The sequence below is a fragment of the Hippocampus bargibanti genome, linkage group LG05, assembly GCF_051943395.1.
Source record: "Hippocampus bargibanti isolate YZ-2025 linkage group LG05, ASM5194339v1, whole genome shotgun sequence".
Classification (NCBI taxonomy): domain Eukaryota; kingdom Metazoa; phylum Chordata; class Actinopteri; order Syngnathiformes; family Syngnathidae; genus Hippocampus; species Hippocampus bargibanti.
This window is the reverse complement of record NC_142738.1, coordinates 13261951-13280106: the sequence shown is the minus strand read 5'-3', so window position 1 is coordinate 13280106 and position 18156 is coordinate 13261951. Positions and strand designations below refer to the sequence as shown.

At 41.2% G+C, this 18156-nt stretch overlaps 1 protein-coding gene across 4 annotated transcripts in view; it reads right to left on the bottom strand.

The window, feature by feature from the left end:
* Positions 1-18156, bottom strand: part of wwox (WW domain containing oxidoreductase) — a 202486-nt gene that overhangs the window by 2507 nt on the left and 181823 nt on the right. The window lies entirely within an intron of this gene.

Genomic DNA, 18156 nt, shown 5'->3' with positions numbered 1-18156 from the left:
TGGGAACAAAAGAACATAATGACACAGGGTGGATACCTGAACAAAACACCACTTTGTGTTGTGTTCCCACTTCTCTCACCCCAAAAGTCACCTAAAAATGGGCCCAGTCAGATTTGAATAAAAATAAATGCTTAAGAAAATGAATGGATAGAAGGTATTAGTACGCCTTAAGTGACGTTATTGGAGAAAATATGCAAGTTGAAATGCGTACCAAATTTACACATGCACAAGCACGCACACACTCACACTCACACACACACACACACAGACACACACGCACATATTCATGTCCATTAAGTCGACTAAGCTCAGTTTGCAGGCATCAAAACACAATGCACTGACTCCAAGTCATCTCATACGCACCAGTCGGTCAGTCAGTCCCTAATTAGTAAGGTTATTAGTGCTATATCTGTGACATTTTCAAAACCAAGACGTCAGGCGGAATTACACATATTACCCAGGATGCTCAAAGGCCTTCCTAAAAAAAACATAAATAAAATGAAATTAATAAAAAAACTGCTCGGACAGCTTTCACCAGCACCACCAAAGCGAACATCAAGGCTGAAATGTTTTCACCTCTTTATCTGAAAGCGCAAAAGTCGACTGAGAAAAGCTACTGGTGACACGAACCACACACATGCACATGCACATACACAAAAACGCAACCCTTGGAAATTCGTTTGAGCATTTATTCTGTATCCTTGGTATCCAGTTTAAAGTCCTGTACCAGTACACCCTTTGTACTCAGTAATCAGGGAACTCAGAGCACTGGTAGAAAAACTGCATCTTACTTGTAACACTTTTTGACCAATACAAAGTGTTAAAGACTTTTTTCCATGTTAGCGCTTTGTTCCAGCTTCGGCTGTTGTTAAAGCGCTATATAAACCAATATGTATGTATTGCATTTTATTTTGGACAGCCACCTTCATTTCAAGTTCATATAACTCCAGACACATATAACGTAGGAATTAACTTTTTTTTCTGATGAATGAAGAGAGCCTAATGTTTCTTACGCTGCATTGATTGTTTATGTAGTCCTATAACTCAATATTCTGTGGGTCCTAGAATTCGACTGACAATAACAAAATCCGTGGCACTGGAGTGGATTTTTTTTGCACATGTCAAGTAGAGAATGAGTTAAGATGAATATCAGGAATGAAAAATATCAAGGATGGCTCTTACAAGAAGGCCAAACATGCTCACAATAGAAAAAAAAATACAAGTAAGACACAGCTTTGCAAGTCCGCTCTTGTTGTTTATTAGTGTATTGAATTTTCTTACATTACCCTAACCTGTTGTCGACCTTAACATGGTAATCAAAGCTGCTGAGGCCAAAGTGGCGGTAGTTGTGGAAAAAATGTAGCAAATAAGATGCAGCTGTCTTACGAGTGCACTGAACTGTCTGACTAGTGAGTACAAACAGCTGACAAGCTCGTGGACTATACTTGATACAGGATATCAATTATGTTTGAGTTTTTTTTGTTGTTGTCAATATTTGTCTTAAGGTATCACTTGTGGGCCAAACGTGGTACTTGTAGTGGAAACAACTTTACTAGTTAAACACAGTCGAGCTACGATTGTGCTGAGTTGATGTGGCAATGAAAACAAAAATCATCTTATTACGCAGACTACTGTAGAGTAAGGAATATGCTACAAATGCTCTAATGGATTTCCATACACACGCACAGACACACAAGCACACATCAGGCAACTGTTTGAACACACAGCTGTGCTTCGTCATCAATGAAGCTGCAAGCTCGCACTGGAAGTAAACTTGGGCGCTGATGTGTGAAGCGCGGCATGATGAGAAAAGCACAACGTCTCGCAGTAACCTGCCAGCCGTCCGATAACTGGGCCTGGCATAGCGTCTTATGTATCAAAGATGGGACAAATGCCAACAGTGTGTGTCTCTGAGCCGGAAAGTTCACACGGACGTCGCTCGCAATTTCAAAGCAAGCAGTCGCTCGCTCGCTCATGGCGACTCAAAGTAAACCATGTTACTTTGAGTCCAGCTACTAAACGCTGGCTGGACAAAATGGAATTAGGGAAGTTGATTCTGTTTTGTCAGCTTTAAATGCAGGGTCGCCCAAAAAATCCTTTAATCCGACATAAAGAGTACTGTCATATTTACATATTTACATTTCAGTTGACTGCCTCTATTCATATGCAATATGTTCATTAACTCATTCACTGCCATTCACAACCACATATGCACACATTGTCATACAGATCAATGGATCATGAAGACAATATTTATGTGAGTATGTTTTGATGAGCAAAGTGTGTAGCTCAAAGTCGCTGTCTCCAACTCAGCATTGCCAACACCACCTATCCTATCTCAAGTGTTGCCAGAGGCGTCTCACCCAAAGTGGGATGCGCGACTTCATGTGCCGTGTAGCCGATAGGGCGCTACGGGTCCATTCTTCTTAATGGAATATTAACGACAATTTGAGGTACACTTGCGAGTGCTATTTAGGGCTGCGTTAATCAAGTGAATTTACTTCATTATCCGGGTTGAACTGATGTGCGATTGGCAATTTAAGAGGGAGCAACCTCATGTTGACTCAGAAAAAAATAAACAGATAAAATAATGGACAAGATTAGAAGACATTATTGGATAAGTAACCATAGTTGTTCACGAAACAATAAAAGGCCCTGGTGTTGAAAATAAAACTTCGATTTTATTACATTTTCCTAATTCTATTTTTTTGGTTACATTTTAAGATCTTGGCATATAGTCACAGACATTTGAGTTGATCATCAATACTGATTACATAATAATTACTTAATAGGGTTCAGCCTCACGATAGATTGCTTTTAGTGAGTTTTGCAAACTTTTGTATGAGTGCTTACCATAACTGAAACTAAAAAAAGTGCTAAAGTGGCCTTTGCAACAACATAAAGGTAACGTACAGTACAAACCACACAAAACCCAGCACCAACTCATTGGAAACACGCTCAGATATGATCCAAGTTTTCCAAGCCACCACAATGACAACCCCAAACATCCGAGCACTTCCTCCAGGCGACAGATACAGATTTCAGTGTGCGAAACTCTTTAACAAGCATATTCAGATGTGTGTGTGTGTGTGTGTGTGTGTGCGTGTGTGTGTGTGTGTGTGTGTGTGTGTGCGTGTGTGTGTGCGTGTGCGTGTGTGTATCTGTTTCAAGGGGCAAATGTCTTGTCTTTTTTTTTTCTCGCACTATTTTTTTTGTCATCTTTTTGCATGAGACCCGACCACTCGCGTTCCATCTGTCGCTACCACCTTGACCCGGATGTAAATAAAGGCAGTACTGTAGAGCAGTCTGTTTTTGTACATAAAAAGAAAGAAAAAAAAAAGAATACCAATAATGATGATAATATTGTCTATGCATGCTGAATACCTAGCAATTCTTTCAGGTACTTTTATAAATTCTCTAAATTCTAATATGGCATGTCCATGAAAAAAAGTGAAAAAAAAAAGTCGAAAAAGGAAAATTTAAGATGTAAAAAATAGATATTGTCAGGCAATACTCTTTATTCTAGGACCACGTGTGTGTACAAGTCTTCCTGTTTTCTTCCTTCTGTGGGTGCTTGTATGTTCCTGCTCACCATCTGGCTGGCTTTTGGCAGCGCTACCGACGCAAAGCGAGGTTTGAAGCAGAGCACACGAGCCAAAGACAAGAGTGGGGGCGGTGACACCCCACAAGCTGGCCAGTACCTCACAGGGTCAGCTGCGCTACGGCCAATAACTTTAGCGTATGGTCGCTCATATTCATGTTATGGAAAAAATATACTGTATGTAATATAAATATTGTAACTGTGCGCTGCCCAAGACTCCATATGGATTGTGCTTCGATATTTTCAAAATGGTTTTGTTTTCTAGTGTTTTTATTTTCTTCTCCTTCTCCCATTCAACATGTGATGTTTAGACATAGATGGAGGTGTCTGATTTTTAAGCTGTGCTAAAGATATTTTACATTTAATAAATAACCATTGAAAATAGGACCCTTGTTTATGTGTGTGTGTGTGTGTGTGTGTGTGTGTGTGTGCGTGTGTGTGTGTGTGTGCGTGCGTCATTTCAAAAAACATTTTTCGATTGTTGTGAAAAAATTTGCTGATTTTATTGTACAATAAATTCCTCCATTGATTCAGTATTTAATAAACTATATTTATTAATACATTCATTTAATTACTCATGAATTAACATGTGATGTAGTCAAGTAATATTCATCCATCCACTTACTGTCACGATCTGGTTGCCGACCAACGGGTGGCGCTGTCGGCGCCGCCTGCACCTGCACAGGTGCTGGTCGTCCCGATCAGTGGCGGACTGCCACTTTCTGATTGGCAACCAACGGGTAGCGACGTCAGCCCTGCCTGCAGCCTCGCAGGTGCTGGTCGTTTTAATCAGTGACACTTAAAAGGACTCACGGCACGACCATCCGGTGTCGGTTCATTGTTTGTTGCGTGCTTTGTCTGCAATTGCATGCTGTGCATGTGTTTGTTTAACCTTGGCGGACTTTTACACTTGGTTTTCTTTTGATACTTTTTTCTGTTCAGATCATTTTGATGTTTTACATTTTGTTCCTGCTGACCTTTATTTCAATACAATATGTCAAACAACCTCCTGCTCCCTCCTGCCTGCTTTTTGGGATACGCACCCGCCATCACCACCTCGCAAAACGTGACACTATCTGGACCGCTTATCCTCAGAAGGGTCCGGGACAGCGGCGCCTCGATGATTGAGTATGTGTGTGTGTGTGTGTGTGCGTGTGCGTGTGTGTGTGTGTGTGTGTGTGTGTGTGTGTGTGTGTGTGTGTGTGTATGCGTGTCTGTGCGTATGTGTGTGAGTGTAATTTTCTGATTCTGTTCTGTCAATGATCAATAAATGGCTAAAATGTGCATTGATGCCTGAGTCTCCTTTACCACTTCTAAGGACATGACAGTGTGGCTGCCCAAAATGTTTCAGTCATGATGGTTTGATGGGCTGCACCGAATGTTCATCTCTACTAACTGCAAAACATGATACATCTCTTTCTTTTTTTTCTTGCAATGGAATATAATATGACAGATTTTATTCATTTAGTTATTTTTTTACTTCAGTACATTCCAGAGAAAGTACTTATTTTTCTATCCAAGTACACCGGGTGCATTTGTCCGTTCTACTTGTATCCAAGACTTTTATTTTTCACAAATATCTGCTGTACTTCGACTAGGGTGTAGGGTACTTGTACTACTACTGTTGACCTGTATTCCCGGGTTCAGCGTGGAGGTGAGCAGCTTTGCTAAATGCACAGCGCCAAATAAAAGGTCAACTTTTAATAGAAACAGAATAAATCACCGACTGCACTGAAGTAACGAACAAGCCCATCCAACCTTTACAGGAGCAGGTAATCGGACTGATGCCCGCAAATTGACCATCACAGCTCTCCCCTGTGATTAAGCCTGTCCCGGTCATTGGTGGGTGATAAACTGTAATTCATAGCCTCCATTAGCCCGCTCGATGTGGCTAATACTCACCTACTGGCAACACGTTCCCCTGGGGGGGCATTAGGTACAGGATGGAGACTGGGGCCTGCCCTCTCCCCGCGACCCTTTTGTTTCTCTTTCCATTACTTTCATCTTGCTTGTTCAAGCTGTGGCTTTCTTTTTTATTTCTCAGACAAAGTCATTCCAACAACAGAATTTAAGGATGATCCTGAAAGTGGTTGTAATAGACAACGTTTGTGTTCTATTTCAAACTTTCCGTCAAAAGACACAACCAGGATTGAACAGACATGACTGGATCAAACTTGGAGACATTAGGCTTTGGCTCAACAAAGGGAGGAGCGACATACCGGCAGATCCCTTGCCCCCCAAAAACTAAAAACTCCCTATGAACACCCAATGCAAATGCTGACTTATTGAGTGACGGATCCACTGGGACCAACCGACAGAGTCAGAACGACCAAGAAAGGGGTGAATGGATAGACCAAATAACTAGGACCAACGAGAACAAAAGAAGAGCTAACAGGTCAAATAACAAATTCAGCTGGGTGGATCGACCGACAGACCAAAAGTCCAACTGACAAAGCAATGTAGCAATCGGCTCTCCGACAAATCGAGACCAACCAACTGGTGGACACTTTACTGAGTGAAAGCAGTCAAGTGATTGACCAGGACAGACTAACCAAAAGACAAAATGAATGGCAGACGAAATCGATAAATAATCCCATGTTAATTGACTGTTGTTAGTTGCTAATTACCTTAGCAACTAACGCGCGCGATTTCAGCATGAGTCTGAAGTGATTGAGATTTCTAATGAGTTAACCAATGGAGGAAGAACAAGAAAGAACTCTCATTGGTCCTCAATTTCTGCACAAAATAACCAACCACATGGCAATCGCCGCTTACATTGAATGCCCGCTTGAGGGGACAACAAAAGGTGAAGGTAAGAGGAAGGCGCAAAGGGACCAAGGGAGGCACCAAGGAGGTAAGAGGCGATGAAGTGCCTCGGCTGTAGGACGCGAGGCATCGAAGGAGAAAATGACAGCCAGTCGGAAGGACTTGCGCAGCCACTGTGAAACAATCTCATTTTTATCCGGCGATGACAGTACTTCCGAAGTGATCCGCACAACCTAATTATTTTGCCCTAATAAAAGCAACATATGCTAAGACAATAAAAGGCCTTATTGGACAGCTATTCATTAAAGGAGAGCCGTAAAAGGTACAGGGACTCGGGCACAGGGATTACCTTTTTTTTTAAAGGGCTTTTCTCCTTCGACTTTTGCGGGCACAGCCATACGGGAGCATGGCCTGTTATGAAATACAGGGTATGTGAATATTACATGAATGCGCCGGTATACTTTATTGGCTGGGATGCGGTCATCTGACACATTCGATACCTTGGCTGGAGAAGTTTCCAGTATTGAAATGCACACATCGGTAAAACGCTAGATGGTGCTTGTTTTTCATCTGTACTTCCACTTTGAATTTGACACTGTTCCTCCACAATTTTAAGTCATCTTTTTTTGTAGCATACAGTCAAGTAGGAATTTTGGGTTTCCTTCAGTGTAGTGCCCCATTGTGCGACAACATGTAGCTTGGAGGTGTACTGAAAGAAATGAATTTTTTAGTGACCTTTGGAATATTTCTGTCTGGAAAATTCCAGTGACATTTTGTTTTCAGGGTGGATGAGGAAAAGTAGCTACTTTTTCGGTCACGCGAAAATGTGTTAGACAAAACGGTTGTCATCAAACATGTTATCATCACAGATTGCTTGAGTTTATTTTGTCAAATAAACTGGGGATCAAATAAACTGTGAAAACATTTTTAAAATGTTTAACAGTTTTAGTCATAGATAACAGCAAAAGCAGTTACATTTTGCTGCATTCTTTGAAGGGGAAAAAGAAGCACTGCATGACCAAAAAAAGAACATTTTGAATCCCAGTAAACTGTTACTATTAGGGTTTGCATTTATTAAGATGAATGTGAAAATAATATTGATTTTCAACTGCGTTCAATTGGAAATGTGTTATTGTTGCAAGGAGAAAATCTACAAACGTTTCTGTAACTTTGTCAATTTAACTCATTCACTGCCAGACGATGTGCAAACATGTTTCCACTCAATTGCCAGGGTTTTTGTCATTTTCACTCAAATTGCAGGACCCACAGAATATTGAGATTTGGGATTACATAAACATTCAATGTAGCATAAGAAACTTTAGACTCTCTTCTTACATCAGAAAAAAATACTTATATCTTAAATTATATGGGTCTGGAGTTAACTGAGCTTGAAATACAATGCAATACATACATATTGGTTTACATAGTGCATTAATAATAATAGCTAAACAGTTGAGAATGGCAGTGAATGCATTAAGAGAAATTATGGTATACCCATTCAAAATAAATGTCATTGATAATTCAACCTGTTATCATTTAACACTGTTCGGGAGAAATTTTATAAACAAATTCATGGTTGTGCTATGGGCTCACCAGTTTCACCCATAGTGGCTAATCTGTACATGGACGAGATGGAGAAACAGGCCCTCACATCCTTCCCGGAAACAAAACCTAGACACTGGTTTAGATATGTGGACGATACTTTTGTCATAATTAAAAAACAAGAAATTCAATCCTTCACAGATCACCTCATCTCTGTAGACTTCAACATTAAATTTACTCGTGAGGACATTAAAGAGAACCAACTAGCCTTCTTGGATTGTAAAGTAATTATAAAAGAGGACAGAGCGCTAAAAACAGAAGTCTTTAGGAAGGCTACGCACACTGACCAATACTTACTTTTTGACTCTAACCACCCTTTACAACATAAACTAGGAGTTATCAGAACCCTCCAGCATAGGGCTAAACTAATACCAACTAGCACTGAAGGTAGAGAAAAGGAGTCAAAACATATCAGGAGAGCACTCACTAACTGTGGGTACCCTCAGTGGTCATTTAACAAATGTCAGAAAGAAAGAATAGGGAATGAAACCAAAAATTCTCAAGATATAAAAAGGAGAGTAGTAGCAGTACCTTACATTGCAGGAGTTTCTGAAAAATTACAAAGAGTCCTTTGGCAACACAAAATTCCTACTTATTTCAAACCGATAAACACGTTAAGGCAAAAATTAGTGCATCCAAAAGATAGGCTACCAAATGAAAAACAAAGTAATGTAGTTTATTCAATACATTGTAAGAATGAAAATTGTAAAGAGCAGTACATTGGGGAGACTCAACAAATTCTAAAAAAAAGATGTTATCAACATCGCAGGGATAATACGAGTGGGACTCAATCGGCAGTACATTTGCACCTAAAAGCTAGCAACCACTCATTTGACGACAATGAGGTTAAAATCTTAGCGAAAGAACATAGATGGTTTGAAAGGGGGGTAAAAGAAGCGATTCTCATAAAACAACTTAAATTTTAATTTAGTTATTATTTAAATTTTAAAGATTAAACCGGTCTGGTGGGGTTAGGTTCAATTTGGATCGTTCATACAATAGCCTGCTTAAGCAAAACAGGTTAGGCAACATTCGTAATGCTGATGAGGTGATACTGGTGGGAGTGGGGGAAATGGGCCAGTCATTAGTCAGTAATGTAGGAACAATCAGTGGGGCCACAGGGAGTGGTCCTCTGCTCCCCCCAACCTGAGAGTAGGGACCTATCATAGTTGTGTCCGGCGCCGCCATATCTGGACATTAGGGATATATAAATAGGGCCGATACGACCAGTCTGACTTGAGTTCGCTGACGAAGCCTCTTGCATCGGAGGCGAAACGTCCGACACCTTCAAAAAGTACAGATGACGGCTGAAGAAACCTTCTCATCGATTAACACTGTTAGGGCAATTCAGCTACAATTCTGTAAAAAAAGTAATAAAATATTGTATACTAAATAAATAAATAAATAAATAAATAAATAAATATAAAACACTGTTACGGTAAATATTCGATATGTACTTTTACAATAACCTGATGAGCGTAAACATATTCAATACATAAGCTTGTACAGTATGTAGTCTTGAAGCAAGCTACAACGTGGCGACCATTTATCGGAGCTAATCCTGGCTGGCCTCCCTCCACCTTTTCCTCCTTCAGTCACCAAGTGGAGGTCAGCAGAGGGATGTTCTGTTTTAAATAAGGAGGCAGCATTGGCCCATTAAACTCTGATGGTAATGATATTAATTTGGCAGGAACGTGTCATTTTCACAGGAGAGCAACTAGCTGAAAAACTGTCATTATGAGCGTGTGCGCATGCACACACACACAGACACGCGCACAGACACACACACACACACACACACGCACACGCACACACACACACACACACACACACACACACACACACACACACACACACACAGACTGTTCAAAGCAGAGCAGCTAGCAGTAACATTATGAGAGAGTGTGAGAGATGTGATAATGGGAGAGATTAGTGTGCCCTTGGTCACCACGGCCACCGTGGAGTGACTGGAGCAAGACTTATAGCCATCGTGGAACCTTTACACCAATGGTTGAGAAAAGGACGGCCCCGAGCATAATCTGGCCCAGTGAACTCCACTTTCAAAATGTCCGGCAGTGAATGAGTTCAGCAAGAGGGAAAGGCATAGAAGGTCCACAATTAAATTCCTGTTATAGTTGATGTTCATCTGTGGGTCTTATTGGACGCCCTGCTTTTATTGATGGTTCCTTATTACAGCAGCATCATGCATTGTCGTTAAGAAGTCGGTTGGGAGGGGCGCAAACTTGTCTGCGGCCCGGATGAAAACTAACCATGTTCCACTTTAGAGAATTTTTTTTCTATGGTGTCAGTGTCTTAAAATTACATCTATATTGAAAGTAACATCCAGAACAGTTGTGTAGATATACATTGACCTGTGTATGTGGGCCTACACTAAAGCGCAACTATGTGACCCCATCTCGCCGCTCCTGACCGGAAAAATGCGCTCCTGCATAAATTAACAGAGACGCGCCACAATGTAATTATGCCGCTGTCAGGGTGGCCTCCGTGCTCAAATTCATTTTAATAAAGTCGGTCTCCAAGGTTACCAACCACAGGTGGGCAGGAAAGAGGATGGGGGTGGAGAGGTTGGTGGGGGGGGGGGTCACCTTTGGTGTCAGACCCTATGGATCCCACCCATACAAAAGAAAACAGTGGCACAATCACATCACAATAGCAACAGATGCATATCATGCATCTAAGAGCATAGAAGCCTTACAGACTATTTGTTTGTTTAAACCCTGTGTTTTCAACCATTTACGTAAAATCTTAGCGATGTTAATTGAGTAACAGTGCTGCGACATGTACTGTATCAGCCTTACTGTTGCAGGATCGGATTCCCTTCCTGTTTCGGGTTTGCATGTTCTCTGTGGGTTTTCTCCAGGTACTCCGGTTTCGCCCCACATTCTCAAAACATGCGTTGGCAGTTTAACTCATTCACTGCCAGACGATGTACAAAAATGTGTCCACTCCAGTGCCAGAGGTGCAGGTACCACAGAATCTGAAGTTTTAGGACTACATACACATTAAATGCAGTGCAAGACACTTTAGACACTCTTCTTTTGTCAGAAAAAAAAGAGTTAATTCCTAAATTACACGGGTTTAGACTCTAGAGTCATCTGAGCTTGAAATGGGGGCGGCTGTACAAAAGGCAAATGCTGCCCACGTGTGGGAGAGAAAAACAATGCCAGAGGTCTGACCAGCGCTTTATCGGCACTCCCCGCAAGAAAAACCAAAACCCGAACAAATTGGGGAACGGAGCTGCACGTCAAGCTTTTCGATTCCCAAATAAATTCGGGAATGGCAGTTAATAAGTTAATGATATACTCAGTCTAAATTATCCCGGAGTGTGAGTGTGAGCGGAGATGGTGGTTCATCCGTTTGTGCCCTCCGTTTGGCTGATTACCACTCTAGGGTGTCTCCAGAATCCTGCCGGAGGACAACTGGGTTAAGCATGCCCCACGACCGTTGTGAATGAGAAAATGAATGGATGGATGCGGCCCCCCCTATTTATTGCCACCCCAGGTGAAGCTATTTTCTTCACCACAGAGGACAGTTTTTATATGGGATGAATTAAAAACACGTTTGTGAACTACTTTTTTTTCATACTAAACATTTGTGTGTCACAGTTGTTATTTTCTGGTTATAACGTTTTAAGAATTTAGTGTAGTCTGCATTTCAACATATTTTTTCAAGATTCCCCGTGCAGCTTCAAAAACCAACAGGAATTGTCAGCGAATGGCAGCAACACAGTTCTCTTAACTGTTTCAAGCGTCAAGCCAAAAAAATGGTCTAGCACTTGAAGAATGACTAATTGCAATCTTTTAATAATCTTTTTAGCATATGTGTTTTCGGTCATCGAAAGAAAGTCATCACATGTATGGGTAAAATGCAAAAAAAATCGTATGGAATACAATACAATACATATTGATTTATATAGTCTTTAACAACAGCCTCCATTGTTGTCAAATGGACCACATCTATCTGACCTAAATAATATGTCGTGGAAAATTAGAAAGAGTGTAAATGGACAAAGAAGGAGGACACAAGGTACCAGAAGAGAATACAAAGGAAGTGGGGGAGGGGAAGGTGGTGTTTCTCTTGGGCAGATGGTGGTCTGTATTCTCATTTGTCCTGCTTCAGTATGTGTGTACTAAACATTCACCTCTAGGGCAGTGCTGGTGGAACGCAACATGCTTGCCATTAGTGCACATTGCTGAGATTTTAGCATGCAGCTCAGAAAGGCAAATCCTGAGCACCCGCAGTGGGCAGGGCCGTCAAGGTCGGTCATCTCTGATGAAAACTATAGAGAAGCACTGACTCACTAACATTCAGAAATTAAATTGCAACATTTGTCCCATAGAATCATGCACATTTACTCCCAATACTTAAGTCACCAGTGATTATGGATGTAAATATTTTGTTCAATCAGATATTAGCCTGTAAATCTAATTTGCTTCGAGCCAATATATGTCAAACTAATTAGCAATGGGCGACAGCATTTTATCAGTGACTGATTGGCTGGTCACAGCTAAACTTTTTACAACAAATTTCGATATGCAAAACATGTCTGAAGTGACCTGCAGACATGAATAGATTTAATAACTAGATTTTCTGATGAGTTATAACATTTTTAATTAATATTTGGAATGGGGGTGCTCTACAAAAGGGGAGTTTTTTTTTACCCTCAAAAACAATTAGTCTTTATATAATCCACACAAAATCCAGCAAAACTACATTCTATATTAGTGGCACTGTAAATAGCACTATTTTTTGAGAGGGGAGGGGGTAAACACATATTTAATTTGTATTTTTTTGTTTTGCTATTTGTTTTTGTTTTTATTCCCTACCATCAGCACATTATGTTTGTCACAGATTTCCATTAAAACAGATTTTGTGTTGCGACTAATGGGAGTGTTCGGTCTCCCCCGCCAACAAATAAATAAATAAGCAGTAGTTTATTTTATACAGGCTTATGGTTTTATATCCAGATATTCGATAAAAGAGGGGTTTTACTGCGTGTATCACTCGTGTGTGTGTGAGTGCGTGGGTGCGTGCGTGGGTGCGTGCGTGTGTGTGTGTGTGTGTGTGTGTGTGTGTGTGCGCGTGAGTGTGTGTGTGTATTCGCATTTGCAGCTGTCTGGGCTCGTGTGACTTTGAGTGCCCATGCAAGTCAGCATGCATTGTTAGCTGCAGGTAATTTATGGATGAAGTGGCCTGATCGTCTGATACGATCGATTGCACCAGTGACTTCTCCAGCCGAACCAAAATAAATAAATAAAAAATACACTTGGGAACATTTTTCCAAAGCAGTGAAACACCTTTCCAACCTTCGCGTCCTTGGTTTCAGAATCCCAAACAATGAGTGTGACATGAAATCTTCCCAATGCAGATGACACGTGGAAGAACCGTGGACAGTTTAAGTTCAAGCAATCATCTCCCTCGCCTTTGCTCGAGAATCCCCCTCAGACGGTCCATCCATCTAAGGAAACATTTAGTTAATTGAATGATTAATAAATTCAGCTCGGTGACACTATTTCACCGCACCACTGGCTTTGGATAGAAATGTCTGTCAAACAGTAGACATGTTGATATATGATGGGGGCCCTAAATAAATATATGTGGGCCTTAAATATACATGGGTCTTAAAAGCCCTTTTCTCAGAAAGTAGATGACCAAATGGATCAAAGTTGATTCATATTAACCCATTCATGGCTACTTTGTAACCTGATAACATGATAAATGGATGGATGCATGGCTTGAGGAGCCCGCAATGAGAAGAAAGCACTGCCAGCGCACAGCGCCGATGCGGATGTTGAATTGTCGCAGTTTCAAATTGAAGCGGATTTACGTGGATGCTACAGCTTCGTGTTTGCTTTCAAAACCTAGCTTGTAGCAGACGTGCACATACCATCATGACGTCCCTCATCCACTGATCAAAAGGATACTTTCATCCTCCCTTCATCCTTCATCTCGAACTGATTCATAAAATAAATAGGGTGCCTTAAGTGTTTAACATTGAAGACTATCTGCCTTTTGTGTTGTGTCACATTATTTGGTGTTAAAATTGTTTTTGAGGGTTGTGTCAGGAAGGGCATCCGACGTAAAAGCTTGGCCAAAACAAACATGCGGATCAAACCTCTCAAGATGGAGGCCACTGATTTGCTGTGGCGACCCCTTGAAGGGAAAAGCCGAAAGAAAAAGAAGAATAGTTGTTTTTGTTGTTTTGACTTCAAGATGGCACCGGGAGAGTGGCTGCCTTTACAACAGGTCGTGTAATAATAATAATAACAATAATAACAATAATAATAATATATTACATTTTAAGCGCCTTTCAAAGTTCTCAAAGACACTTTACAGTTACAGACAAGCATAAGTACTATACTGTATTTTTAGTTGTATTAAGTTCATCTACTTGATATCTAATTTAACACACTCTGATGAAGGTGGAAGTAGACGCCGAAACATGTCAGATATTTGAACACCGACAATACACTGTCTGTAAAATAAGAATCTCTTTTAAATTATACTGTATTTTGTTTTCCTACTTCTACCTTTCCTTTCCTCCTACTTTCATCACTTTGCTGCCGTGAAATGTAAAATTCTCCACTGCAAGATAAAAAAGGCTAATCCAATCCAATCCAAACTGTTCACTGTAGTGACCACTCTCCCTTTAAGGGATGAATCCATGACTGACAGTCGTTGTAAAAAAAATAATATTCCCTTTTGGAAGCAGTTTTAGAGCATTTTGACAAATTTGTCAAAAACGACGTGACTTGCCATGAACGACAATCAAAGAACCGAATATTACCTGTTGGGGCTTACTATCAAACCAAATAGAAAACAATATCATGCGAAACAACCATACAACTTGCCTAAGGAATATATGCTATGTCCTCGTACGAAAAATGGCAGTTCACTGAAGAGTGATTGTCTCCATGCAGGACTGTAGAATACTTCCTCCAGGGGTGCAATAATCACAAACATCACTGAAGTGAAACAAAAATGGTGGCATTAACTGCCCAATTGTTAATATTCTTTTTAATTGCATCATTACTGGATGTTTATAGAAAGTAAAACATTACTCAAGAATAATTCCTGGTTGGAATAGTTGTTGCATTTCAAGACACCACAGTATCCCGTAAACCCGAATCATTTATACATTTGTGATACATTGCAAGAATGGAACACGTGTACATGGAGACAGCCACCTTAGTACACATTTCCTCTTTTAATAAAGATGAGCATTGACGGAACAAGTTGCTCTACATAAACCTTTCCTTCACCCTTTCCACTGCCCCAACTTTCCAAATCCAGTTAGACGAGAACATCCTTGCCTTTCACCCCCCTCCACCTGTCCCGCCGTCATACCTCCTCGACTGACATCACCGACTAATCGAGAGCGTCAAGCCGAGCGGGCCCCTAACGCCTGTCCACCTTTCATCCAGCACCTTCAAACGGCATGAACACGCTTTCATAACGCCGCCTGAGTGACGGCTTTGGGCTGGAGTTTGGAGGTGGAGACGCGGGTGTGATTGGATCGGGCACTTTGTCCTTTTTAAACACACAAATGGAACGTGCTGGGAAGTAATAAAGTACAAATACAAACCAACTTGTCTCTCATTCTCCACTGCAATTCCAGTGTAGGATTTACACACAAATGGTTGCTGAACACAAAAACAGAAGGTGGTGCTTTGGAAACGTGTGTGTGTGTGTGTGTGTGTGTGTGTGTGTGTGTGTGTGTGTGTGTGTGTGTGTGTGTGTGTGTGTGTGCGTGTGTTTGTGTGTGTAGCAGTTGTGTCCATAAATATGATTGTATAGGAAGCAGGGCAGGTTAAATGGAATTGTAATGCAGCAGCAAGCATGGAGAAATTGGATATGAGGGTAAGAGCTGTGTTCTCACTAGTTCCACTCCCCTTGCGATATACAGATTCTTTAGGACTAGCCTGGAGCATAAAGGTAGGTGTGTGTGCATGTGTGTGCGCGTCCGTGTGCGTGTGTGTGTGTGTGTGTGTGTGTGTGTGTGTGTGTGTGTGTGTGTGTGTGTGTGTGTGTGTGTGTGTGTGTGTGTGTGTGTGTGTGTGTGTGTGTGTGCGTGCATTAAGTCCATTAATGTGGAGGCTAATCTTGAGGCGCCAGTCTCCCCAGGCGGAGGGTGACCTCCTCCCAACCTGGGTCTGCCAGATTTGCCCTTCCTCTAGCTTTCATCTGTGTTTAGTCCTCACAATACGTTTCCTCATCCCTCAAAAGTTGCCTGTCATTCTGTTTCCTCTGCTAAAGAAGTGATCTTTTTAATACCGCATATAGATTTTTTCAACAATGTGACAGTGACGTATTCTTTTACAGATACAGTATTATTGATAAAGCATGTTCAGGTGACTGTCACATGTTAAGTTATTAGCTCATTAAAAAGAAAAAAAATGAAAGAAATGAATCCATCTACATTTTCTTCTTTGTACCGGTTCTATCGTAAAACAGTTTGATTTTGCCTTGTGTTATCACTTTACCACTCACTTTCACTTTATCACTCTTTTGAGGCCGCTCAGCGACAGTGGAACTGTTGTTCAGAAACTCTTCTAACTTGGTTCTATAACGGAAGCCAAGGAGGGCTGTGATGTCACTGTAATCCAATTTACTGACAGATTTATTGAAACAATATGGAAAAGAACTCTACTGCACACACCCATTTTCTGGTTTTAAGGGATCAAAGCTGAATCTCCAAGTCACAAAACTAGAGTACAGTATTATACAGAAAACATATCAATGTATAAAAAATACGGAATGATATTTATAATTTCTTATGGATCCGTGGATGAAATTCGAAGCTTTGGTAAAAATGTACATGGATGGCACCTGTCCATTCAAGTGATTAAGACTGAGCCTCTCGTTTCAATATACTGTATACGTATATTGTATCTCTTGTGTTGCGGTCAGGGAGCTGTGTCCGGTTCCGATATGAGTTTTATTGGTCTGTGTGAAGCTCCTCTGCATTTTGCGCACTTTAAATTAGGACATTGCCACAATGTGCAACCACAATTCATATTTGGGAGGAATGCAAAAACCTGTCTTGTGACAGAAAACCGACACAGAGTGTACAGTGGAGGCCCACACAGGTCAGTCTTGCCCGCAGTTGTAATGGAGAAACGAGAGAGGTCGGGCCAGGCTTACCGAGGCCAAAGTGGGCTCACGCTGTTCCGGAATAAGCATATGGTTGTGTACCATGTATCGGTAAACAATTTCTATCCAAAAACCTGTCAAATTAAAAGAGTAGAAGTCCAACAACCCAATGTGCCAACTGTGCTTCAGCACAGTGCATACTTGAGTCAAGTACTTGAAGTTCACTTAATCTTCAACATTTTGTGAAATCTGGCCTGTGGACCCCAAATATTCACCGGACTCATACAGACACATCGAGGCGTCAAAGAAGACTGCTTGTGAAAACGGGTCTTTGGAATGCCTTCGCCTCAGTCTACACAATCTGCATTCTAAACGCCTCTCGAGCAACAAAACAACAACAACAAAGCCGTGTCATTGTTCTCAGTTTAAATGTGTTGAACATTTTCTAATAGGGGCCCTGAGTTATGACGCCTTGATTTGTCTTCATAATTTACAAGATCTCTTGTGTGATTTATTGATCTATTACTCAAAGAGCTACCACTGTCCAAACATTTATTCCACTCTTTAAGCGTGCCGTTTTGGATATAAATCCATCATGGGATCCTTGGAGTACGCTTTGTGTTAGCATACAATATGTTTTAATTCAGCGTAAGCAGACAGCGCTTAGGCCTGGGCAGGTAGGTCCTATCAGCGCCTGTTTATCTTAATTCCCTTCAGTCTTTTTAAGTTTGCGATCCATTATCCGTCTCAGGAGGTGCAAGTGTGCACTGAGGCCGGGGGAGTGGAGAGACGGGGGTGTGGGGGAAACACGTATGCAATGTTTCAACTATGAGGATATTAGCGCAACTATATATACCTTGATCACTGACTGTGACAAAGTGTTTACGTTGACATGCACGCTTGATGGACACGATGATGCTATGGTCGCGGCTCGCCGTGACCTTAGCACTTTGGAAGGGCCTGTAATCAGGCTAACTGGGGTATGGCATGCTAACATTGAAATATGAAATACGTTTTGCAGATTGACATAGCAATGGTCCCACTCTGATCATTCAGGTTGGTGTCCAAAAATG